This window comes from Microtus pennsylvanicus, chromosome 3 (genome assembly GCF_037038515.1).
Source record: "Microtus pennsylvanicus isolate mMicPen1 chromosome 3, mMicPen1.hap1, whole genome shotgun sequence".
NCBI classification, from domain to species: domain Eukaryota; kingdom Metazoa; phylum Chordata; class Mammalia; order Rodentia; family Cricetidae; genus Microtus; species Microtus pennsylvanicus.
In genome coordinates this window covers 23,169,754-23,196,087 of record NC_134581.1, presented here as the reverse complement: position 1 = coordinate 23,196,087, position 26,334 = coordinate 23,169,754, and the positions used below count along the sequence as shown (strand labels likewise).

The 26,334-nt window shown below is 40.6% G+C and overlaps 1 protein-coding gene across 4 annotated transcripts in view; it reads right to left on the bottom strand.

The window, feature by feature from the left end:
• Nck1 (NCK adaptor protein 1) overlaps nt 1–26,334 on the bottom strand; it is a 54,104-nt gene that overhangs the window by 25,212 nt on the left and 2,558 nt on the right. Inside the window, exon 2 of one of the 4 annotated variants that reach the window (XM_075964878.1) lies at nt 7,283–7,377. The exons of the other annotated variants lie outside the window; for them this stretch is intronic. The gene's annotated coding sequence lies outside the window, so the exon portion shown is untranslated. The remainder of the gene's footprint in view (nt 1–7,282; nt 7,378–26,334) is intronic. 4 annotated transcript variants of the gene reach the window in all.

Below are 26,334 nucleotides of genomic sequence, written 5' to 3'. Positions count from 1 at the left end.
TGAGAGGCAGAAGAGAACCAACTCCTCTGACCTGCACACATGTGCCATGGTACATGTGCACCTAGATGCAAACCTCCCTACAGAGACTAAATTTAGTCTACTACATTTCTACCTAGGATAGGCCAATAATTTAGAGAAACTCTAACCAATGAGGTTTTATAATAGTTAGGGGTTATATTTGTTCATAATTTTTAAAACTAGGGTACAATTAATAGTTTGTGTAAGGGCAGTTTATTTAAACTATAAAGTCACTATTTCAAAAAGCATGGTGACCCCAATATAATACGGTCAATCATTATTGTTGTCTTAACTTGGCACAGAACATAATTAATCCTGTTTTATAGGAAGACTAGAGGGATGACTCAGCAGTTAAAAGCACTTCTTGCAGAAGTTCCGGGTTCTATCCCACACAGGCTCGCAACCTTCTGTAACTCTAGTTCCAGGAAGATCCTAAACCTTCTGGTCTCCATGGGCACCAAGCAGGCACATGGTATAAAGACAAAGAAGCAAGCAAAATATCCATACACATCAGAAATTTTTTCAGAACAACAACAACGCTTCGGTATAGTACTTTCATATGAAATTCTTAAAAATATATAAAATGTTTTTAAAGTTATTATTATCTATACATGTGTATTCTTAACTGGAAAAAAAGGATTCTTGCAGTCACATGTTCTGTGATATATGTCAAAAGAATTTTAAAGATGTCACTATAAAGAGAACAAAGAAATACAGCTTAATTCCTCAACTGAAATTCTACAAATTCTGTATGATTAAAATCTCAGAAAATTAAATTCTAAAAAATAAATTCAAAAATTTTGACACTGTCCCTAACATACCTTTCTATTTGTTTCTTGCAATTCTGAATGTAAAATAGTGTGCTTTCCCTAGCCCAAGGTAATTTATTGGTTTACATAAAAAAGGACTCTAGACAAATTCTCATAAATTTAACCTTCTGATAGAACTAAGTTTATTTTACAGGTCACTCAATATTAACTTAAACCTATGGCCTATAAAAATTTTACATAAGTACAACTTGTTGTTGCTGTTTTGAGACAGGGTCTCTCTGTTATGTAGCTCCCGCTGTCCTGGAATTCACTAGGTAGACCTACCTGGCTGGCCTTGAATTCCCAGGGATCTGCCTGCCTGTTTGCCTCCTGAGTGCTGGGGTTAAGGTGTGGGCACCTGGCTACAGTCTCTGTTCTAAGAATCTAGTTACTTTAGCAGTGGCTTCTGGTTTTCTAAACCTCTTTTATTTATCAAATTTAGCTAAAAAATACTTTTACACAGACTATAGTCTGTATCACACACCCCACACTCAACATCAATCAAATTATCCATAGTAGCATGCCTATCTCACTGAAAAGGATCAAGGCATAGGATGATTTATCAGTGTAGGCTTGACATGAGGGAAGTCAAGTTAAGATCAAAAAGAAGTCGTTTGTATCAGCATTTCCAAGAGAAAACAAACCTAGAAAAATGCCATGTGTAGGGGATTCTTAATCATTTACCTAGACTTCCACTAGGTGGAGCTATTGGCCATCTTCCAACATTGGTGCCATCCTACGTTCTGCTAATGGAATTCCTTTCCAGGACATCAGCTTGCTCCTTTCTACTTACACACTTCCAAGCGACCTAAACCGAATCTATGCACACTACAGCAATAAAAAGCTAACTAGAAAACACTGTGTTCTGAACACCTCAAGACTAAGGTGGGATTGGGGGTGTTGACAAGGTCTAGTCTTGGTCCTATTCTCATAGAAACAGGATGGTAGGGGTTGGGGAAGATAGTTCAAAACATAAAGTGCTCGCCTCATGTAAACAAGAGGACCTCGATTCAATCTACAGGACCCTCGTAAAAAAAAAAAAAAAGAAAAGGCTGGAAATGGAAATGTTAGTGCACTTGTAATCCCAGCTCTGGAAGGACAGAGCCAGGCAGATCCTTGCGGCTCACTAGTCACCCTGGTGCATCAGTGAGTTTCAGGCTAAGAGACGCTATCTCAAACACACATCCTTAATCTTGCTTTATTCACCCTCATTTCAAAATGAGGACTAGGGAGATTCAAACTACCTACCTACCCTCTTAAACAATAGAGACCATTTTAGTTAGCAACTAGTGTTTTACATGGCTGATGCAGAGATAATGGGCAAAAGAACCACAAAGGCAGACCCAGCCTAAATAGCTACAGTGGAAACCGCCAGTTCTTGCCTATATTTATTTCTTTTTTTCCATTTAATACTAGGACTACTATAAGCAATTTGAGGAGAGATTTTTGTTTCATTACACCTCTGTTCTTCCCAACATGATCATGCTTGTCTCTTTGACTAGGTTTGTAAGTATTTTAAAACTAATTCACACCAAAAATCAACTAAATATGGAACAAAACATCTACTGAGATAACTTATATATAATACAGAGAATCAGTCTCCCCATATATGATCCTATATTGTTATTCAATATATACTCACTAAATTTTGTATACCTTCCAAATATCCACATTTTATGTGATATCCATCATATTCAATGGAGAAAACTAAATAGCCCATAATAAAAAAGGAAGCTAACAACCTACTATAAAAATTGTTTTGGCTTTATAAATCCCTTAAACAACTATCAATCTAAATAAATGAGTACACCAGACCAACATCTGTACCTATTTTACCTATCTCTATAAGTTAATTGGGAACAGCTAATATATATTCACATTAAGTTTGTCAAATCAGCCACTTGTAATATCAACTACTTTTAATCCCAGCACTCAGGAGACAGAGGTGGGCACATCTCTAAATTCAAAGTCAACCTGGTCTACTTGGCTACTTGGAAAGTTCTAGGATGTCCTGGGCCACACAATAAAACCCTATCTCCAAAAGAGGACATAAATCATCTAAATAGGAAAGTCTAAAGGAGGGTAATGTCTGCCATTGATAAGGGTCATGAGCATTGGAATCCCTTTTGGCAAATTAGATACTATTTTCTGGAAAAACTGGTGCTGGGGGGAGGGGGAGGACAGGACCATCTAAAGAGAAATCTAATACAGTACCCACAAATGCACTTTTAGAATCTACTGTATTTTAACACATAACTTTGACAATTTCCTGTTTCTGATAAGAATCAGTTAAGGAACAATACTCAAGTAACTAAATCAGGAAGTTTGGTTGGGTTACAAATCTCATAGTAAACAATGAAAGGAGAAAAAGAAAAAAATTAACAATAACTGATATGCTGTAAGTAGACAAAAAGAGAAGGCAATTCGCAATATTATTATAGTTGACATTTTAAGTCATGACATCTTTTCCCAGGTTATATTGCTCAATATTCTTACTAACAAAACTAATGAAATATTCCACTACTTGCAAAACAAAAAGTCAGGAATAAAGAGAATTAAAATCAAGTTATTTTGTTGAATTTGGTTTGGTTTTATTTTTCTGGTTGGTCAGTTGCAATCTCACGTAGCCCAGGCTGACCTCAAACTCATTGTGTAGCTGAGGATGGTCTTGGCTTTGAACTACTTTGATTCTCTTTTACCTCCAATCACAAATACTGAAATTTTAGATCTATATCACTATGTTCAGAAAGATTAGGCTCTTTTAAGGAGAGGGTAACAGAAGGTGGAAAGATGGCTCAGAGGTTAAGAGCATGGCTAAGTTAAGTTAATGGCTGCTCTTTCAGAGCACCTGGGTTCAATTCCCAGCAGCCACATAGTGGTTCACTACCATCAATAATAGGATTTAATGTCCTCTTCCGGCACGCAGATATATATACAGAGCACTCTCATATAAAGTATAAATAAATAAATAATTTTTAAAGTATAAGGAAACAAAATGTCATGACATTCTATCCATTTTTGAAAAATTACTTTGGATACATAACCAATATGAGAAAACAAGGATGAAAAAAATAGGTACTTTGCATATAAAAATCACTTTTGTATTCAAAAAATGTTAACTGAATAAATGTAGGCTAAAAGAAACCAATTTCTGAGAACAAAGAAAGATAAAATAAGCAAATATACTGTACACAAAGGGATTCTCAGTTATAATCCTGTTTCAACATATTTACTAACATTTTATACAAGCACAAAAGACTACAATTTTGCAAAGCATCACAAAATTTTACTCTTTGAATTGAAATAAATTGATTCAAGATCACATTAAGAACACACCCATTCTAAAATCTGAAGAGTATTGTTTTATAATACCCAAAGGAGCAACCACTAAAACAGTAAATAATCATGCCAAAGTAAATTATGAGCACACAATTACAACACAAACTATGAAAATGTGTAACATAAGCAATTTCATTAAGACAGGAACTATAAACTTATTCCTCTAATGTAGAGAGCTGCGTGGAGCCACACCTGATGGCAATGTAGAGAGCTGGATGGAGCCACACCTGATGATGCTGGCTCCCGCCCTCCGCGATCCCGAAAGCGAGTGCTCTCTGTGATAATCAACTCCTATGGCTAAGGCCTGATTCATGCTATTATCACGCAAAGATTGTCAGCTGCTTGCATATGCGTGGACCTATGGGCAGTGCCCACCTGGCAATCTGGGGTTGGCGGCCTATGCCTTTTTAAGGGCTGGGAGAGGTTTGCCCGGGGAGAGAGAGAAAGAGAAAGAGAAGGAGAAAGCTTGCTGTGAACAAGGTCCTGAATAAACTGCCAGCAAGAAGAGCTCCGGTGTTGCGTCTTCCTTGCTGGTCCAGGCGGGCGCGACAAGTGGTGGCCCGTACAGGGAACCTCCAAACCTCTCTCCATGGAGCCCAGAACTTGCTGCAGTCAGGGGGTGCACCGGTAAATCCTCAGGTAAGGCTGGGGATCCGCGACAAAAGCGGGTTTTCCACTCTCACCGGCAGAAGAAGGGAGAGCGGGGTAGTAGGGCCGTGACAAAAGCGGATGGGTCAAAGTGAAACGGGACAGTAGAACTGCGACAAAAAGCGGACGGGTCAAAGTGAAACTAAAAGAAAGAATAGGATTTTAGAATGGGTGCTTCAACATCACACCCGATTTTTCTGGCTCTTAACGAGCTGTTACGTTCAAAATATTTAAAAATAAAACGGAGCACATTGGAGAGGTTTTTGGTTGAATGTGACACAATTTGGTTTGCCGTCTCTGGCAATTTTAATGTGTCATCCTGGGACAAGCTTGGTACGATATTCATGTGGTTTGAATTACCGAGACCTCCTGAAATGTTGCAGTGGAGTGTGAGTGGAGGCCGCTCCACGCAGCGAGCGCTGAGAGGCTGCAAGGCGTGCAAACCCTGGAACCTGCCTCAAGGACCTACGAGGCAAGAACGCTAGGCCCGCTTTCAGCGCAGGCCTCAGGACACAGAAGCGCAGCATGACCGCAACAAGGCCTATTGGCCTGGACCTCTGTCCCAGTTTGGGGCAGCCGGTCAGGCCGGGATCCGCCCCACCCCGATGGGGTAATGGCCAGCTGCTCCATGTGGCAGCGCCTCCACCTTCCAGCTCCCCGCGTCTGAGCGCGGCTGGAAAATGGCAATAAATTGCAGTAAATACCCCTAAGAATGCAGCATCCCCGCTCAGCAGGAAGTAGCCAGACAAATTGATAATGCCCAAATGCCCTAAAACATGGTGTAAGTGGGGCCCCTTCAGTGGTTGCAGAACAGCAGGCCTGCTTTCTCCTGAGTTCTGCTCCACACTTCAGTGGTTGCAGAACAGCAAGCCTGCTTTCTTGAGTTCCGTTCCACTCCATGCACCAGTTTGGACCCAGAACGAATGCAGTGGGGCCAGAGGCAGCTGGGGTATGTTATTTAGGGGACTGCCGATTTCTTGTTTTCCTCTGATCTGAGTGCCTACAGCTGCTCTGAACACGAGACCTTCAGGAGTTCCTGATGGCAGGAGAATGGTTTCTGGTGGGTTTGGCTGGGACGTGGCTATCTGTATATAATCTGCCCCTGAACACAATAAAGGGGGCACTCTTGGGGAATTCAAGGATGACCCGTGTCAATTACTCATGCAGCTAATTTGTCTAAAGAATTGTCTAGCTATCTTTTAGGTAATTGGTCTGGTGAATTTGAAAAACAACTGGAAAAGCTGCGAGTGGCGATTGCGACTGCAGATTCCACACGCATGGATACCAGCCTGGCCGAAGGACTATCCTCCTGGATCACTACAGCCATGGATCATCTAAAGGAGTGGGCGGGAATAGGAGCCCTAACAAACAGGCTTAATGGTGCTTGCCTCCCTGGTATGCCTATGGTGCATTTGTCACATTAGGGTTTCACAGCATCGCAATGCAATTATGATCATTCAGGCCTTCACAGTCATTGAAGCAGGACAGTCCCCTCAAGCTTGGTTATCTATATTTGAGCACAGGATGCGAGGCTTGTGCACTGCACTTGAGGTCAGAGAAGTCGACCTCAAGAAGAGCAAGTCTGATTGCATGTGGGTTGGTGTCTAACTCCCACCTCTGTAAAAAGACACCGAACAGGTCTAGTGTTCTCTGAGTGGATGACACCTGGACAGACACTAGTACATGGTCCATTTTTAACAGAGATCAGACCTCTACTCTTGCCTGTTGCTTTACAAAACAAAAAGGGGGAACTGTAGAGAGCTGCGTGGAGCCCACCTGATGGCAATGTAGAGAGCTGCGTGGAGCCACACCTGATGATGCTGGCTCCCGCCCTCCGCGATCCCGAAAGCCCCTCCGCGATCCCGAAAGCGAGTGCTCTCTGTGATAATCAACTCCTATGGCTAAGGCCTGATTCATGCTATTATCACGCAAAGATTGTCAGCTGCTTGCATATGCGTGGACCTATGGGCAGTGCCCACCTGGCAATCCGGGGTTGGCGGCCTATGCCTTTTTAAGGGCTGGGAGAGGTTTGCCGGGGGAGAGAGAGAAAGAGAAAGAGAAGGAGAAAGCTTGCTGTGAACAAGGTCCTGAATAAACTGCCAGCAAGAAGAGCTCTGGTGTTGCGTCTTCCTTGCTGGTCGAGGCGGGAGCGACACTCTAACCCTTAGCTTACCAGGTGGCTATTAAACAAAAATGGGATCACAATTGACTATAACCATAATTTAAATTGTTCTGACTGTGAAATTAGTAAGGGAATGGGGGGGTGAGTTTAAAGGGAGAGAAGATAGAATACAATAATAACAGGGATGGTGTAGGGGAGGAATAATGGAATAGAAAAGGTTAAATAGAAAAGGCAGGACAGAGAGGGAATACAAGAATAACTGTCTTAGTTAGGGTTTCTATTGTTGCAAGACACCATAACCACAGCAACTCTTATAAAGGAAAATATTTAATTGGGGCTGGCTTACAGTTTCAGAGACTTAGTCCATTATTAGCATGGTGGGAAGTGGCAGCAAGCAGGCAGACGTGGTGCTGGAGAAAGGTGGGAGTCCTACATTTTGATCTGCAGGCAGAAGGAAAAACTGTGTCACTCTGGCCAGACTTAGCTTATAAGACCTCAAAGTGCCTCCATAGTAACACACTTCCTCCAACAAGGCCACACCTCCTAAGAGTGCCACTCCCTTTGGAGGCCATTTTCTTTCAAACCACCAAAGTAAGAAGTCACAAAAACGTCTCTAAACCTAGAAAACAACAGCACTAGCATAATCTGGCCTGCTCTGATCTACTTAGGGACTCCTAGTCCACTATAAAGCAAGTTCAGTGGAGAGCTATGCAATAAGATGCTGCTAATCTGAGTCCGTTTCAGCTCATTCTGCAGGCAACGACTCCTCAACACATCAGCAGTCATGCATGCTTGTTAGAGACAATTTGAGAAATAAAAACCTTGTCGTCCAAATACTAGAAATCTGTATAATGAGAACTGATTATAGTTTCTCATCACCAACGTTCAAGCATAACCATGCTGCCAATATTTCGTTTTTCCCAAGTGTAAACCTTTCCTCTTCAACTGAAGGAGATTTAAAGAACCATTGTCTTTTATTTTTCCTTCTCCCTTCATTTTTCTCTTTATCCTCTTTTGGGTGCCACTAATACATCAAGATTTTCAAAAGAAAACATGAACTGAAGCGTTTAGAAAGGCAATGTGAATGTTCAGGAAAAGGTGCAAACTCAGAAGAGATCTTTCATGGGACAGAGAAAGTAGTGACAAGCACGGGAGATGGCACTGGAAGAGGTCATTCATACACTGCTTCCTAGGGTTACCACATAAAATCTGGACAGTTTTCAACATCAAAAAAGTATAAGAGGGCTGTGGAGACAGGTCAGTCAGTAAAGTGCTTGTGATGAGCATCGAGACCTGAGCTTGGACCCCAGAACCTATGTCTTAAAAAAATTGCACCAGGAAGTGGTGGCATATGCTTTTAATTCCAGCACTTGGGAGACAGAGGCAAATGGATCTATATGAGTTTGAGACCAGCCTGATCTACAGAACAAGTTCCAGGGCAGCCAAGGCTATACAGGAAAGCCTGTCCAAAAAACCAAACTAAATAAATAAATTTTTGAGGAGTTACACAAGGTAACATGTGCTTAGGACTGACTCAGTGACCGGGCAAGCTAGGCTAATCTGCAAACTCCCGTCCAATAAGAGATTGTCTCAAAAACCAAGGTGGGTGACACTTAAATAACACCTAGAGCCGGTTCATGGTGATATACACCTTTAAATCCAGTACTAGGGAGACAGAGGCAGGAGGATCTCTGAGTTTGAGACCAATCTGGTCTACATAGCAAGCTCCAAGATAGCTAGAACAAGAGACCACATTTTTAAAAAATGAATTAATTAATTAAAAAAAAACAACACCCAAGGTTGAATTCTGACCATGACACTCATGCTATACAGGAGGAAACATATACGCACAAAGTACAAAAAGAAACAACAGAGTATGGCCTAAAAATCAGAAGAGAGAAAGAGACCCAACAGAAACTTTCTAAAGAAGAAAAAGATAGATCTCAACTTAACTACATAATGCTTTCTTTCAAAACAGCTGCCTCACAAATACCCTAAAAACTAAAGGAAGACATGAAGAAAGTCAAAAGGAAGAGACAGAGAATAAAACTGAAACTGAAAGTAATTCTGGAGCTGAAATATTCACTGGAAACATTAAAGGCAAATTTGAGTAGATGGAATAAAAAAAATCAGCCTATGTGAAAAGCTGTAACAACTGAAGTTAAATAAACTGAGGGGTGGGAAGAAGAAAGACTGAGGAAAAGGGACTTGAATAATACAATCAAGAGAACTAACCAAAGATATGGGTCAAAATTATCTCAGGGCCTGTAGGACAGAGAAAAGCCTGGCTTGAGTTTGAAGGACAGTCTTAAAGCTACCAAGCGGGGATGAAACAGCAAAAAATCTAGGTAGGCGCCCTTCTAGCCAGATGGAGGGCTTGGCTGTCTCTCATTGGCTGGAGTTACTCCTACATCACTCAATAGCACTTATAAAGCTGGTGCTCACAGCAATAAACTGAGTTTCTGCTTTGACTTAACTCCCTGTTGCACCTGATTGTCCTGCATGGTGGGGTTGTAACACTCACCTTTCCCTGGGGAATAAGGCTGAGACCTGACACATGGGAAAAGTGAGAATTGTGTGTGTGTGTGTGTGTGTGTGTGTGTGTGTGTGTGTGCGCGCGCGCGCGCGCGCATGTGTATGCTGCAGAGAGAGAAAAAACCAAACATGTAACGATCAAACACTTTACAAATTTGATTAGACATATTCATCTAATAAGCTCAAAAGAATCCAACAGAAATGAGCTGAGGAGTGATTTGTTAACGCCAAACCATATCATCACCTGCCAAAAGCAAAGAAAAGAGAGAAAAAATTCCTCATACACAATGGATCTCAGTAAGATCATCACCAGATTTCTTACTGGAAAAGCTGAAGGCCAGACTGACAATCAAGATTCTGGAAAAAGTTGAGAGGAAAATACCATGTTAACTAAGAGTCCTCTATCTGGCAACAATGACCTTCAGAAGTGAGACAGAAACAACAATTTTACTAGATAAGCAAAAGCGAAGGAAATTGATTACCACTAGACCCACTGATACACATCAAACTAAAAGGCTTTTTATTCTACTGGTCATTAATCAATGAGTTAGGCAGATGTAGCACAAATTCTAGCTGGTCTTAATAAATAAAACCTGGAGTCAGATATTAGGAGGAGAAAGCTGAAGAGAGAAGCAGTGCGGCCAGACACTAGAAAGACCTTTTACCTCTATCAATGTTCAGACTGAAGGGGTGATCCTGTCCTCAAAGACTGGAGCCTCAGACTGCAACTGTCTCCACCAAACCTCAAACTACAACGAGCTCCTGTCTCCTCCTACCTTATATTCCTCTCTCTGCCCAGCCATATCACTCCTGTCTCTACCTCCCTAGAGCTGGGATTAAAGGTGTGGGATCCCAAGTGCTGGGATCACCTTTGTTTGAGCTGTTTCTTTTTTAGACAGATTCAGTCTTGTGTAGCCCAGGGTGGCTTTGAGCTAACAGAGATACCTCTGCCTCTGTTTCTCAGGTCCTAGGACTAAAGATGTAGCCTCTAGTGGCTTTACTCTGCACTCTGATATTCAGGCAAGCTTTGTCAAAACATAAACAAAATTTCAACTACAGGCAGACATAACCAGAAATTGATATATTTGTTGTATTTCATCACTTAGAAAAAGTGATTTTCTTAAATTTGTTTTTGGGGTAGCAGTCTTGTAACTTGGAGGCAGGTGGACCTCTTAAGTTTGAGGCCAGCCTGATCTATACAGAAAATTCCAAGCTAGCCAAGGATACATTAAAAATAAAAGTGGTAAAGGCAAGCAAGACAAAAATACCATGATTAAGATAGATAAAAAATTAAGTTTTGAAAAATTAAGTTTTCAATCATTGCACAAAGCAAATTTAAAGCACTTGTTTGCAAGCCTGGCAGCCCGAACTCGATGCCCAGCACCATGAAAAGGTAGGGGAAGTGGCTCCACAAGGTGTACACACACATGTAAAGCTGGATTACAGTTGGACATCAAATATATTGTCACAAATTCTGTGAACCAATGACATAAAAAAGCATGTGAAAACAGTTTATACTGATGCTTGTTTTGATACAGATGATTCTTTATGCTACACTGCTAGAAAATGTTTTCTTGTTCATAAAACATGCATCCATCAAGTGTCTTTTCATATAGCCTATAGGAGAACGCTCTTGGAGTTATGAATTCACACACACACACACACACACACACACACACACACACACACACAAATCCATTGTTTAGTTGCTGTTCTTTGTGTTCAAGTATCCAGATAACATTCACTCTGAAGTGTTACAGCAAGTCTATTTAGTTCACAGAAGAACTGACTCAGATGTTCATATGTCTATAGACTTTTGGTTAAGAATTTTGCCAATAATGGAGCAATTTGCCCGTAGATGTGTTGAATATACTGCTGAGCAAAAAGTGTCCACTTCACCAAACAATTCATATAGTCATTTACAGACACCTGCCTGGCTGCATGCTTTTGGTGCTGTTCAGCTGGAATTCAGCAGGCAACAGATAACAAAAACAGGTATAGTGGAGGCTGCTTATTGGTTCCTGGCTACTTAGCCCCGAAATAATCACACAGAAACCATATTATTTAAATCACTGCTTGGCCCATTAGCTTTAGCTTCTTAATGGCTAACTCTTACATATTAATTTATTAATTACTATTAATCTGTATATCACCACAAGGTCATGGCCTACCAGCAAAGTTTCAGCACGTCTATCTCTGCCAGCATCTCCCTCACTCCGCCCTTCTTTCTCCCAGCATTCGGCCTTGCTTTCCCTCCCTACCTAAGTTCTGCCTTGCTATAGGTCCAAAGCAGTTTCTTTCTTCATAAATGGTAATCACAGCACACAGAGATGGACTCCCACATCAGACAGGGCTTATAACCCCAAGCCTCTGTAGTCACCACAACACATCTATACATATCTCAGGTCCCACCTCAGGTCCACGCTTGACAGATGTTGGGTTTGCCTCTCCCAGCAGCTACCTACTGTATGACTTCTGAAGAGTTAATTCAGGTACCAATAATCCTACCCACCACCATTAAGTGGACAAACATCCTCCCCTCAGCAGTCACCAGCTTAAAGCATCTATAGAACTTCTTGGCCAAGAAAGGTATAGCAACAAAGAACCATACATCCTTAACTTAGGTAAGTCAGCAAACTTCTAAGGAGAATAAAAAAGCAAACAAGAAAGGAATTAGACCACCACTTTCAATAATAACCCTGCAGATATAATGTTCTAATTAAAAGATAAATATTGGGTGTTGGGGAGATGGTTCATTCAGTAAGATGCAAAAAACAAAAGGACCTGAGTTCAGATCTCCAGCATTCATATGAAAATCAGGATACAGCAGTGCATATTTATTTATTTATATATTTTTTGTTTTGTTTTTTGAGACAGGGTTTCTCTGTAGCTTTGGAACCTGTCCTAGAACTAGCTCTTGTAGATCAGGCTGGCCTCGAATTTACAGAAGTTCGCCTGCCTCTGATCCTGCCCCGCAGCAGTATTTATAATCTCTGTTCTGAGGATGTGAAGACAAAAGGATCTCTGTGGCTTGCTGACCAGTCAGTCTAGCTGAATCAGTGAGTTCCAGGTTCAGCCAGTCAGAGGTGTTTGCCTAAAATGTAGTAAGACCCAGGTTTGATCCAAAGCAGCGCATAAAAGTAGATGTGGTGGTACATACCTGTAATCCTTTATCTTGGATTAAGTTTGAGGCCAGCCTGGGCTATGAGACCCTAGCTAAAACAAAAAGTAAGACTCCAAAGGCCAGCAAAAAGACTCAGAAGTCTGTCATGCAAATCTAGAGACCCGAGTTCAATACTCCACAACCATGTAAAGATAGGAGAGAATCTACTCCACAAAGCAGTCCTCTGACTTCTTCACATGAACTGAAGCATATGTGCCCACATAAAACTATCATGTACATATACCCACACCCATCCACCCACATACACATGCTAATAAATTTTTATAGAATTGAGGATGAATTTGAACACTAGAATAAGGAAAAGAAAGGCATCAGGTATGGCACATAATTTTTCCAGATAGAAACACCATTTAATGATGAGTATAGAGGCATGTACCTTTAATTCCTGCTATGGGATAATGCCCTTGTACACTGTAAGGATTTGCCATTCATATTGGTTTAATAAAACGCTGATTGGCCAGCACCCAGGCAGGAAGTATAGGTGGGGCAACCAGACTAGGAGAATTCTGGGAAGAGGAGAAAGGCAGAGATGCAATCACCAGCCAGATGCAGAAGAAGCAAGATGAGAATGTCTTACTGAGAAAAGGTACCAAGACATGTGGCTAAACATAGGTAAGAATTATGGGTTAATTTAAGTTGTAAGAGCTAGTTAATAATAAGCCTGAGCTAATAGGTCAACCAGTTTATAATTAATATAAGCCTCTGTGTGTTTCTTTTGGACTGAACAGCTACAGGACCAGGCAGGACAGAAACTTAGAAGCAAGCAGATCTCTGTAAATTCAAGGCCAGCCTTGTCTACATATTGAGTTCCAGGCCAGACATGGTAAAGAGAGAAATTACATTTAATAAAATCATAAAGACTGAAGAAATAAGAGTTTGTTCTAATTACCTTAAGACATATGCAAAATATTCAAATGGCAACATCAAGGACACTACTCAGAGTATGACAAATTGTATTTTTAAAAGATAGCCATGACTGACCAACCCAGCTACCTACCTACCACCCAGGCCCAGAACCAGGGCTAAAAGTCAGCCCACCCCAGTATCCACCTATGTTCATGCATCTATGAACTGCTGGAGCATGTGAAAGGGTCCCTGCAGATCCGAAGCTACGGGAGCTTCTTGACACAGGATAACAACAGAATATCCAAGAGGAGTCCCAATGAGGACCCAGTATCAATAGGGTAACAGAAGCCAGGGACCTCAAACCAGATCAATAACTCAATGCAATGAATATTTACAAGTAAAGATGTATGAACTAAAGGGTTATACTGTGTGATTCACTGGACCAAACTACAGCTTCCATGCTGAGACTTTTGTTATTTTTTTTGGTTTGGTTTTTGGTTTTATTTAAATTTTGTTTTGTTCTGAGAGGGGGGAGGTTGCAAAGACAGAGGCCAGAAGCAAGGGAATGGGGAGTAAGTGGGATCGCAATGCATAATGTGAAATCTACAAAGAATCAATAAAAAGTTGAAGAAATAAAAAGATGGCCGTGATACTGTCCCCATCCTAAAAGTACTTGTTCTATGATTTAGACATCATTTATTAGTGGCGGGCAGTTCATGTCCCTCTCATTAACTACAACAAAAGTAAAATATTCCAATTTTCAACTTGTCTTTTAAATGTCACAACTTCTGTTTGGGTACCATACAAAATCTTATTCTTCAACTAAGTGAATTCTTCAACATTTTACTGATAATTTCTTTTTCTTGGTTTTAATGACATGATTAGCACTTCTATTATTTGGAAGTTGATTTTCCTGGCTGACATTTTATCTTTTATCATCTGTTTCCTATTTCCTTTGCGAAAGGTCACCACTAACCTTCATCCTTTTATTGTTTTGTCCCCGTTACATAATCTCAACAGCTTTTTGTTGTTATTCTAATTGATTTTAATTTCTTTCCTATTTGCTTTGTTTTCTTATTTGTAAAGGTTTCCTCATATATCTAGCAATCCTTGTCTATTGCTTAAATTTAAACAGAAGGTCCTAAAAAGTATTATTAACTAGTTTCTCCCTTCGGGTTAATAAGAGAAGTCTCCCCTCTCTCCTGTCCTTAGGCAGGATATCACTATATAGTACAAAATGCCCTTGATCTTGGCATCATTCTGTTTCCAGATGCTAGGATTACTGGCATGCATAATCACATCCTGAACGCATTCTTTCAATTACTACTTAGATGCCAAAATACCAGGAGCAAAAAGAAAGAGGTCTGAAAAAGGATCACAGTACTGGGTACTTTTATTTAATCGGGTTTTTTCTAGGACATTTGGTCTTCAATTATGTTTAATACCTATATCTCTCCCAAAGATACATTTTAAACCATTTGTGGAGGATAAATTTTAAGTTCTGCTGAGGCATTAAAGCAGGTTGTCACTCATCTGTACCAAGTGACAAGAAGCTATTTTTTTGTAATAACAGAGATATAATTTACACATAAAACTCACCTATTTAAAATGTACAATGGAAGCTAAGGAGAAGACTTGGTGGTTATAAGCACTTTTGTTATAAGCACTTGCTGTGTAAAATCATGAGAATCCCAGCACCCACGCAATAAACTGGGCATCCCACACCTGCCTGTAATTCCAACTCTAATGCTGGCTTCTAGCCTAGATGAGAAAATACAAACTCCAGGTTCAAGGAGAGACCCTGCCTAACAACAGAAAAACAGTTATAGGAGGACGTCTAACACCCTCGTCTGGCCTCCATTCACAGGCACACACAGTCACATATATACATGTAAATAAGTAAGTAATTCAATTTAAAAATAAAGTATATAATAAATTTAGTACTGTTGCAAGACTATAGAACCACCACATTTATATCTGCTGGACACTTCACACAAACAGAATCATATTATGTGTTTTGCTTTATTAACAGTTTTCAAGGTCCATCTAAGTTAAAGCACACATCAAACAATGTAGCTTTTGAAACTTTTTTCTCAATTTTTATGTTTAATTTTTTATATAAATGGTTTTGCCTGCAATTATGTTTATATATCACTTGTATATTTGGGTCTATGGAGGCCAGAAGAGGATGCTGGATCCTTGGAACTAGAGCTATAGTTCTGAGACACCATGTGGTTGCTAGGAATTGATCCTGGCAGAGTACACTGGAAGTGCACTTAATCTTGAACCATCTCTCCAGTCTTGTGACTAGATTTTTTTCACAGCACAATGTTTCCATTGTTCAAAAATGTTATACCATGAATCAATACTTCATTCCTTTTTATTGCTGAATAATATTCCATAATGTGCATATACATTTCACTAACTCTATCAGATGATGAGCATCTGAGATGCTTCTACATTTGGTATTATAATTTCAGCTATTTTTAGGGGGTAAATTTTATTACAAAACCTTAGATAACTTTTTTTATAAATATCATAGCAAATTCAAGACTCATGAAAATATATTCTATTATTTCCCAAAAAAGTACAGTAAAATCAATACTTCCATTATAGATGTTATGAAAAATGTTCTAGAAATTTTTTTAAGTGGTACTTGTTTCCTGAGATACAGTTTACCATTTACAACCAGGATCCACAGGTCTAGGCTGCAGAGCTCAACAGGAAGCAGACCCTTCCATCTGGGACTAGGTAACCTTGCAATAAAACCAGCCCTTAACAGTGCTCTGTCCTTTGAGATAACACACACTCTCTTACACAAACAAAACAAGACAAAAACAGAGAGCTTTGTAAATACAGGAGAAGAATAATTTTCAGGGAAATTTATAAAAGTAATGTGCACACAAGACAGGCTATAGAAAGCTTGCCAAGTTAAGTCTGACATATACTACATATATTTGTGTTTACATCACATCCAAATAACGTGGGTATCAAGTATCCCTGCTATTTCAATATAATTGTTACTTGTTCTGATGGCCAGTGCTATACTAACTCTGCCCATAATGAGTACTTCTCTGACCTCTACCTCTTCTTCAGTTTTCCAACGGCAGGAACTGCAGCCACACTACTCCTGCTCATAGACCTCTCTGGGCGAGGCCACCTTTGTTTCATACTTGTTTCTACACTATGGAACCTTTTCTCCAGAATCTTCGCCACTGGGTTGTCCAACAATTTCTAACATCAGGGCTCACCTGAAAACACTATGTCTGTACATTCTTTTCTTCTTCTTTTTTTTAATTTGGGGGAAATGAAGCAAGTTTCATGGTGAAAGTGTAGTGTCAGAAAACATCCTGTGGGAGTCAGTCCCGTCCTTCTGCTAGGGAGTGAATCAGCTTATAAACTTGATGGCACTTGCTGAGCCATCTCACCATTCCCTGAAAACAAAATCTCCTATAAAGACATATTGCTGTCTCTCCTGCTGATTTATAGTCCACATAATTCTCTCTCAATTCTTACAGATGTTGGGGAAAATACATGAAAAAGAGAGAGGAAGAGTGTGTGTGTGTATGTGTGTTTACACATACAGAGAGATGTAGAGATGCATTACTTTCTGGAGCAATTTCTTCTCTAAAACCAATTCATTCCTACCGGTACAAATGTCAACAATGAAGAGGAATAATGAAAATAGTTCACTAAAAAATATGACTTGAGCCAGGTATCAAGGAATAAACCTATAAACTCAACATTTAGGAGTCCAGCAAGAAAAGGAACTCAAGGGTTTGGAGAGATGAGAGGTTAAGAGACTGTTCTTTCAGAAGTCCTGAGTTCAATTCCCAGCAACCACATGTTGGTTCACAACCCTTTGTAATGAGATCTGGTGCCCTCTTCTGGCCTGCAGGCATACATGCCGACAGAACATTGTATACATAATAAATAAGGAGAGGGAGGAGGGAGAGAGGGAGAGAAGAAAAGTTCACAGCCAAACTGGGCTACACAGTGGATCCTAAAAAATAAATATTGTGAGACTCATTCCAGTCAGTCCCTGAAGCTGACCTAGTAACACTTTGCTGTCTTTGCAAATCCCTGTAGACTGAAGGTGAGTACTTATGTGGGAGGAGTTCTGTAGTAATAGGGGCGATGGCTGGGCTGCGTCCCCAACGCCCCAGCCACCAGCCCCGCAGCCTGCCCGGCTAGCTTATGCCCCGAAATAATTACACGGACACTGTATTCTTTTAAATACTGCTTGACCCATCTCTATCTAGCCTCTTCTAGGCTAATTCTCACATATTAATTTAGCCCATTTCTAATCATCTGTGTAGCGCTCCTAGGTGCGCTTACCAGGAAGATTCTAGCCTAAGTCCATCCTGGGTCGGAGCTTCATAGCGTGCGTCTTCCCTGGAGCAGGTAGCATGGCATCTCTCCTATGTCTGCTCCGGAGAGGAGAGCTGCGGAGTCTGAGCTCACTTCCTCTTCCTCCCGGCATTCTGTTCTGTTTACTCCACCCACCTAAGGGTGGGCCTATCCAATGGGCCTAGCAGTTTCTTTATTGCTTAGCCAATGAAATCAACAGATTGATATATGACACTCCCACATCAGAGTTCTGGCCAATCCTTTTGAAGATAGTAAAGTGTCCCCATCATTAAGTTAGTAAGTAGTCTTTGGGTATTAGGACTCTGTTTCTCTGTTTTGCCTACGTATAAATACTGCTGTTCTTGAAGGAGCTGTGAGAACACTTGTTCCCAACCAACCAGCATTCACCCAGGAATTTAAAAAAAAAAAAAAAAGATACACAAACTCTCATTGAGTCCTAAGAGTGAGTTCATTCTTTCATATTTCAAAACAGGCCGGGCTGTGGTGGTGCACACCTTTAATCCCAGCACTAGGGAGGCAGAGGCAGGTGGATCTCTGGGAGTTCGAGGCCAGCCTGGTCTACAAGAGCTAGTTCCGAGACAGGCACCAAGGCTGTTCGAGAGAAACCCTGTCTCGAAAAACAAAAAAAAACAAACAAACAAAACAGTACTGAGCCTTTTGAGGTCCTGGGTGTGCAGAACAAATACAACAACAAAACACAACACCAACTCCTTCATTCCCCCATTTTCTCCCTCACTATGTGAGTTTTATGTCTGGCCTCAAATGTAAGATCTTCCTGCCACAGCCACTCAAACAGCTGGGATTACAGGCAAGGACCACTGCTTCTAGCTTTGTTTTCTTTGAGATAGACTCTCATTATATTACCCAGGCTAACCCCAAACTCATGATTGTCCTCCCAAGTATGTGGGCTTTCAAGTATATTTCATTGTCCCAAGCGCCTTTCTTCTCCAGTTTTGAAAGTATATGAGCCTCTTGCTTCTGCATTTAGATGACAAAGCAAAGAGCAGTAAGTATTTATTTTATTCTCTGATTTAGTTCTTCAACATTATGCTTTTCCTACTAGCTAAGCCTAAGGTTTAGCCTTAAGATGATTTACTCAGGATGGCTGAGTAGGGGGTACCTGGTGAAAACTACTTCACTGAAGTATTTGAAGTGTGGTTCAAGTGCAGTGGGGATATGGAAAAGACACTGCAGAGCATGAAAACAGGAACTAAGCTGAGGTGGATGAATGAGAATGGCCTTTATAGGCCCATATATTTGAATGCTTGGTCACCACTTGGTGGAACTATTTGAGAAGGATTAGGTGTGGCAATACAGGAGATTAGTCGCTGGTGGCAGGCTTTGAGGCTCAAAGGCCATTCCCAACGAGCTCTCTCTCTGCCTCCACTTATGAATCAGAAAACTGGCCCTATGGAACCGATGCTTTAGCACTATCCTGCCAACTCTAGTCCTGGCAAGCAGGTGGGCAGAGTTCCCTAAGCAGTGGTCCTACAGGGGACCTATACATGATTCATCTGTACCTACTGGTCAGTCTTAGTCACCAGACAGCACTCACACACTGGAAGGCACTACACCTTACCATCTATAAACTATGCTGTGCTATACCACCAACCTACTTGGGGTATGCTTACCTTCACATACTAGAGGAAAAGAGCAGGCGCCCCATACTAACTTCTAGATGTAGCAAACCAAGAGCAGCAAACAAATCTAACTGCTGCATTCCAGCTGGTGTAGTCCCACCAGCCCCCAAGACATCTACAGACATTCTCAAATTAATAATACCATGCTAAAGTACCCACCTAAGCCAACGCAATCTACCCAAACAAAACTAGGAAAAACTGCCAACAGAATGTTTTACTATAAAGGCCACTCTTAACAAAATTGGCAGAGACAAATAACCTACCAGATGTACAAAAATACCAACATAGAACACAGAAGCATAAATGTTAACAAGACACATCTAAAGGAACAAAAAAAATTTCTTTAAAAAGAGCCAAAAAAGGAAACCAACAAACTGTTAAAAAAAAAAAAGAAAATTTTTAATAAATGAAAAATTCAACAACAAAAAAATCCTTTTTAAAAAATTAAGGCTAGACTTTGAGGCCAGCCTGGTCTACAAAGTGAGTTCCTGCAGAGTTAGGGCTGTTACACAGAGAAACCCTTTCTCGAAAAACAGAAACAAATAGAATCAGGTCTAGGAAATGTAACTCAATGGTGGTAGGACACTTGCCTAGCACATGGGTTCAAACATGCACACCCATACACACAGGCAGGCAGGCAGGCAGGCAGAATCATAAGCAGTGTCTCAAATTTTGGCATTGAAAACTCAATAAAATACAGTTGAGAGCTTCAACAGAAGTAACACTAGAAAGAATATTTTAGCTTGAAGACAGGCCTTTTGAAATCATCTAGTCAGACATAAACAAAACAAGCAAACAAAAAAAGGAAAGAACAAAGACATGCTTCCAGACTTAGAGACCACTAAGTAAGCATTTACAGTCTTGTGTATTTAGGAGAAGAGGGGAAACAGAAAGCCTACTCTAAATAAACAAAACAAAACAAAAAAATCCTTCTCCAAAGCATTTAGTAGTTAAACTACCTAAAATAGAGCCTGGGCTAAGGCATATAATTCAGATAGCTCAGCAATAGAGTAATAATATCCTTAGTGCTTCAATCCCCAGCACCAAATACAAAAACAAATAAAATACAACAGAGAAAACTCTGAAAAGATGAAGAAAAAGGTTCATCAAATGAAAGCTCTTGCTATGAAAACCCAACAACTCAAATCAACCCTTGGGACCCATATCAAAGTAAAAAGAAAGCACTAACTCCATAAAAGTTACCATCCTGACCTCCCAGACACATCAAACATACACACAATAATCATTTTTTAATCACAAATAACAATAATGTGGCGGCTGGAGAGATAGCACAATGGTTAAGAGCACTTGTTCCTGTTACAGGACCTGAGTTCAGTTCCCATACCCACATCTAGTGGCTCACAACCACTTTAACTCCAGCTCCAAGGGATCCAACACCTTTTGCTTTTATTGAGAACCTGAACACATTTGGCATTCACTCACATACAAACACATGCACGTAAATAAACATAAAAATAAGAGCAATGTTGGAGCTAGAGAAGTGGTTCAGCAATTAAGAGCACATGAAGCTCTTTGTACTGTCAACTTGACACAGCTGGAGTCATCAGACAGGAAGGAGCTTCAGCTAAGGAAATGCCTTGATGAGATCCAGCGTAAGGCATTTTCTTATTTAGTGATCAATTGGGGTGGGCTCTGCCCACTGTGGGCAGTGCCATCCCTGGGCTGCTGGTCCTGGGTTCTAAAAGAAAGCAGACCAAACAATGGCCTCTGCATCAGCTCCTACCTCCAGGATCCTGCCCTGTTTGGGTTCCTGTCCTGACTTCCTTCAGTGAACAGCAATGTGGAAGTGTAAGCCAAGTAAACCCTTTCCTCCCCAACTTGCTTTTTGGTCATGGTGTTTTATCCAAACAATAGACACCCTAACTAAGACACTCTCGAAGACACAGGTTCGATCCAAAGAACCCACACAGCAGCACACACCACTTGCTAACTCCAGTTTCTAGGAATCTGACACCCTCTTCTGGCCTCCAGGGACACTAGACATACATATGGTGCACATACATACATGTAGGCAAACACTCGTACACATAAAATAAAATTATTTTCAAAGATAAAAATAAGAGTAATGTTTATAGCAAGTGCCAACGTATATCAAGAAAAATAGATTTCAGGGACTAGAAAGATGTCTCAGCAGTTAAGACCCCTTGTTGCTCTTGCAGAGAGATTGCCCAGATCAAACTGGCATGTGGGCATGTCTATGGGGAGCTATCTTAAATATTAGTTGATATAGGAAGGCCCAAACTACTGTGGGCAGCAGGTGGTCCAGGCTATTTTTAAAAACAAAAACAAACTACTAAACATGAGCCAGTGAGTGAGCTAGCAAGCAGCATTCCTACTGCCCTGACCTTTCCATAATGGCAGTAACCTATAAGCCAAAATAAGCCCATTCCTCCCCTGAGCTGCTTCATCACATCAACAGAAATGTAATCAGAACAGAGGAAATCATTTTTATATAGAAAAATCTAGAGATTCTAAAACCAGGAAAAAATCATTTAGCTACAGGATACAAAAATTAATTCTGCTGGGTATGGTAGCTCAAACCTTTAATCCCAGCACTCAGAAGGCAGAGGCAGGAGGATCCCTCTGAGTCTGAGGCCTTTGAGGACAAAGCAAGTCCTAGGACAGCCAGAACTGTTACACAGAAAAAGAAAGAAATGAACTAAAGAGGCAAAGTCAGGCAGAACTCTATAAATTAAAGGATATGTACATAGTGAGTTCCGAGACAGCTAGGGTCACAAAGAGAGACCCTGTCTCAAAACAAACAAACAAACAAAAACAAAACAAAACAAAGATACTTATATAGGAAAATAAATTTTCCATGTGGAACTGGGAAAAAAAACAAAGCAAAAAGACGAATATAAACATACAAAACTTAATGTTTTATAAATTCACAAATAACTAAGAAAAAAATCAAATTAACCCACATATTTACAATTGAATTTTCAACAAAAGCAGGAACACACACTGAAAAAAAGAAAGTCTCTTTAATGCATACTTCTTGGAAAACAGAATATGTAGGTGCAGAAAAATATCTGTTCCCATCTCTCACCATATACAAACATCCAAAATGGATCTAAGATTTAAATGTTAACCTAAGCCAGACAGTGGTGGTGCACACTTTTAATTCCAGCACTATGGAGGTAGAAATTGGCAGATCTCTGTGAGTTCGAGGTTGGGCTGACCTACAGCAGATCTAACACTCTCTTTTGGCCTTTGCAGATACTGTGCACGCTACCCCCTCCCCTACTAGTTTTGGTCAATTTGACACAAATTAGAGTCATTGAGAAAGGAGGACACCTCATTCTAGGAAGCACTTCCATCAAATTAGCCTGTGGGCACATCCGTGGGCATTTTCTTGATTAATGATTGATGCGTGAGGCTGGTCCACTGTTGAGCATAGCCACCCTGGACAAACTTGTGCAACCACTCTGGAAAGCAGTGTGGCGGTTTCTCAAGAAATTCGGGATCAACCTACCCCTGGACCCAGCAATACCACTCTTGGGAATATACCCAAGAGAGGCCCTATCATACAACAAAAGTATATGCTCAACTATGTTCATAGCAGCATTGTTTGTAATAGCCAGAACCTGTCACTTATATTTTAAATAAATGCTGACTGGCCAGTAGCCAGGCAGGCAGTATATGTGGGGTAACGAGGCAGGAAGTAGAGGCAGGCAATGAGAATTCTGGGAAGAGGGAAGCGCAGCCTAGAGTTGTGACCCAACCACAGAAGCAAGATGTGACTGCCTTACCAAATAAGGTACTGAGCCACGTGGATAACACAGACAAGAATAACAGGCTAATATAAGTTATAAGAGTTAATAAGTCTGAGCTACAAGGTCAATCAGTTTATAACTAATGTAGACCTCTGTGTGATTATCTGGAACTAATTGGCTGCAGAACTGGGAAGGACAGAAACCTCAGTCAACAGAAAATGATGAAGCATTTCCCAAGGAAAATTTTCCAGTGCCCTGTTAAAATGTTTCTACAGTGGAGCTAGAATGTTACAAAGAGTACCACACTGTGCCAAATTATAGTATCTTTTACTACACACAGCAACATGGTTTAGAAATATGTGGTAAAAGTTTTGGAAGACTGAGCAAACAAATAAAAAAAACGTTAGGAAGCACCTTGTGGTAGTTTAAATGTAATTGGTCACCATAATCTCCTAGGGAATGATACTATAAGGAGGTGTGACTTTGTTGGAGTGGGTAGGGCCTTGTCTGAGGAAGTGTCTCACTATGGGGCAGGCTCTGAGGTTGTCTATGCTCAGGATATTGCCAAGTCAGCTTCCTGTTGCCTCTGAGTCAAGATGTAGGACTCTTACCTATTTCTCCAACACCACGTCTAGGGCCACCTGCCATGCTCCCCACCATGGTAATAATGGACTGAACCTCTGAAACTGTAACCTCCATTAAATGCTTTCCTTTATAAGAGTTGCCGTGGTCATGGTGTCTCTTCACAGCAATACAAACACTAAGACACACCTATTCTTAAAAAAGAAATTCCCACCTGGTCTACAGAGCTAGTTCCAGGACAGGCTCCAAAGCCACAGAGAAACTTGTCTCGAAAAAACCAAAAAAAAAAAAAAAAAAAAAAATTCCCAGGCTAGGGATTTAGCTCAGTTGGTAGAGTGTCTGTGTAACAGGAACAGCAAGGATTTATTTACGAGATGCAGCACCAATGCACCAAGAAGATGACCTACACTTACGGGACTTGGAGACAGAAGACCAGAGGTCCAATATCACCCTCAGTTACTGACCTGCCTGAAAAAAACAAACTCCACATATTACCCCTGGTGTAACCACCTGTCTAAAGAGAAGCTGGCATCACTCATACCTCTTTTGGCTTGTTTGTTTTGGTTTGGGTTTGGTTTTTTGAGATAAGGTCTCTCAGTGTAACCTTGGCTGTCCTGGAACTAACTCTGTAGACCAGGCTGGCCTTAAACTCAAGAGATCCACCTGCCTCTGCCTCCTGAGTGCTGGGATTAAAGGTGTGTGACATCATCATACCATATTTATGATCCAATTTGCCAATCACTAAAGATAATTTCGGGAATAAAAAAATCTAAGACTCAGCATTTCAATAGATATTTTAACTTGTAATATTGTTATGTTTTGTTAAGACAAGAGTGTTTATGTAGCCAAACCTGACCTTAAATCTGCAATTCTCCTGCCTCAGATTGAGTTCTGAGATTTGGCAGTTTACTGAAATAAAAGAACAAGCCATATTAACCAGCCAAACTATAAATGAAAAACAGCTTCTAACCCATTTCTAACCTGTTTCAGACCAAAAAGGAAGCACTCAATGGGGCTTAGTGGCACACACCTTTAAATCCAAGCACTTGGGAGGTAGAGGTAGGAAGATCTTTTGTGAGTTTGAGGCCAGACTTATCTACCTAGTTAGTTCCAGATCAAACAGGGCTGCACAGTGAGACCCTGTCTCAATCTCCCCAGGGAAATCTACTGGCAGTTTTCCCTGCTGCCTCGCACCACTGAACTTTTGTTAAAGGTGACCAAACACCCCTTCTATTAACAAACTTTAGATTAAAAAAAAAAAAAATCACACATAAAAGTTCTAACTCTACAAAACAGAAAGTGATTTTTACAATCTGCTTAACAAGCAGACTGCACTGATCCCTGGCAGAGAAAATGCGAAAGTGTTCTGTTTTAACACTCAAAAGAACATTTAGCTAGCACATTACATTTTAGTCTTCATGATAAACCCTCTAAGCTTCCACCAAACCATTACAACCTCCATTCAAAGTCTTCCAAAGAGGCATTCGTTTTACCAAATAAATCAAGCAAACTAAATTTCAACAGCAAAACTTATAAGGCAGCCATCCCAAGCCCCCGACTTTATTCTCTTTCCCTTCAGTGCTGAGGATCCAATCTGCCTGTTAAGCAAGCCCTCTGTCCACCAGAGTTACATCCCTAGCACCACCACACACTTCTGAGGAGCCCACAGGGCTCAACTACAAAGACAATTGATTTCAATAATGGTACTAATACATGAAGATAAAAAAAAAAACAAAATAAACCATCATATGCCAGGAAACCCAGCTATTCAGGAGGCTGAGTCAAGAAGATGGAAGTAGAATATAATTTGAGCAACAATACTAGAATAATACTTTGAAAGCCCACCTCAAAAGTATTGAATCCATATGAGAAGGAGTACACAAAACAATATGAAGCAAATACTATATACTGTACAAGGTAATAGTACGGCAGCATAGAGAATATATAATATTTGAAAGAGATGAAGTCTGAGTCTCAGCGCTGCCACAACATCAAGAGGTGTGAATTTTAGAGATTATTTTTTATGGATTTCACTTTCCAATCTAAAAACACAAAAGGCTGGATCCCAGTACTTCAATAGCAATGTCCCATGATATCACTAACATAAATCTATATAAAATTAAAAAGCAAGAACGAGAAAAGGAAGCTGGGGAAAAATGTTTAAGAAAAAAAGCACAGTAATAAATATGTATGCAAATGCCATCACAAAACCCGTTACTCTCTAAGCTAACTAGAAAAGGAAGGGGGCAACAACGAAGTTCAAAGAAAAACAGCAACATCAGTAACAGAAATTTTTTGACAGTCTTTACTCAAGGATCAAAATTAAAATTCTGGGGGCTGGAGAGATGGCTCAGCAGTACTGCTCTTGCAAAGGACCCAAGTTTGATCCCCAGCACCTGTATGAGGAGGCTCATAATTGCCTGGAAGTCCAGCTCCAGGGGTTCTGACACCCTCTTCTGGCCTCCCTTTCCAGGCACCAGCGCTTGTGGGCACATATCATGCC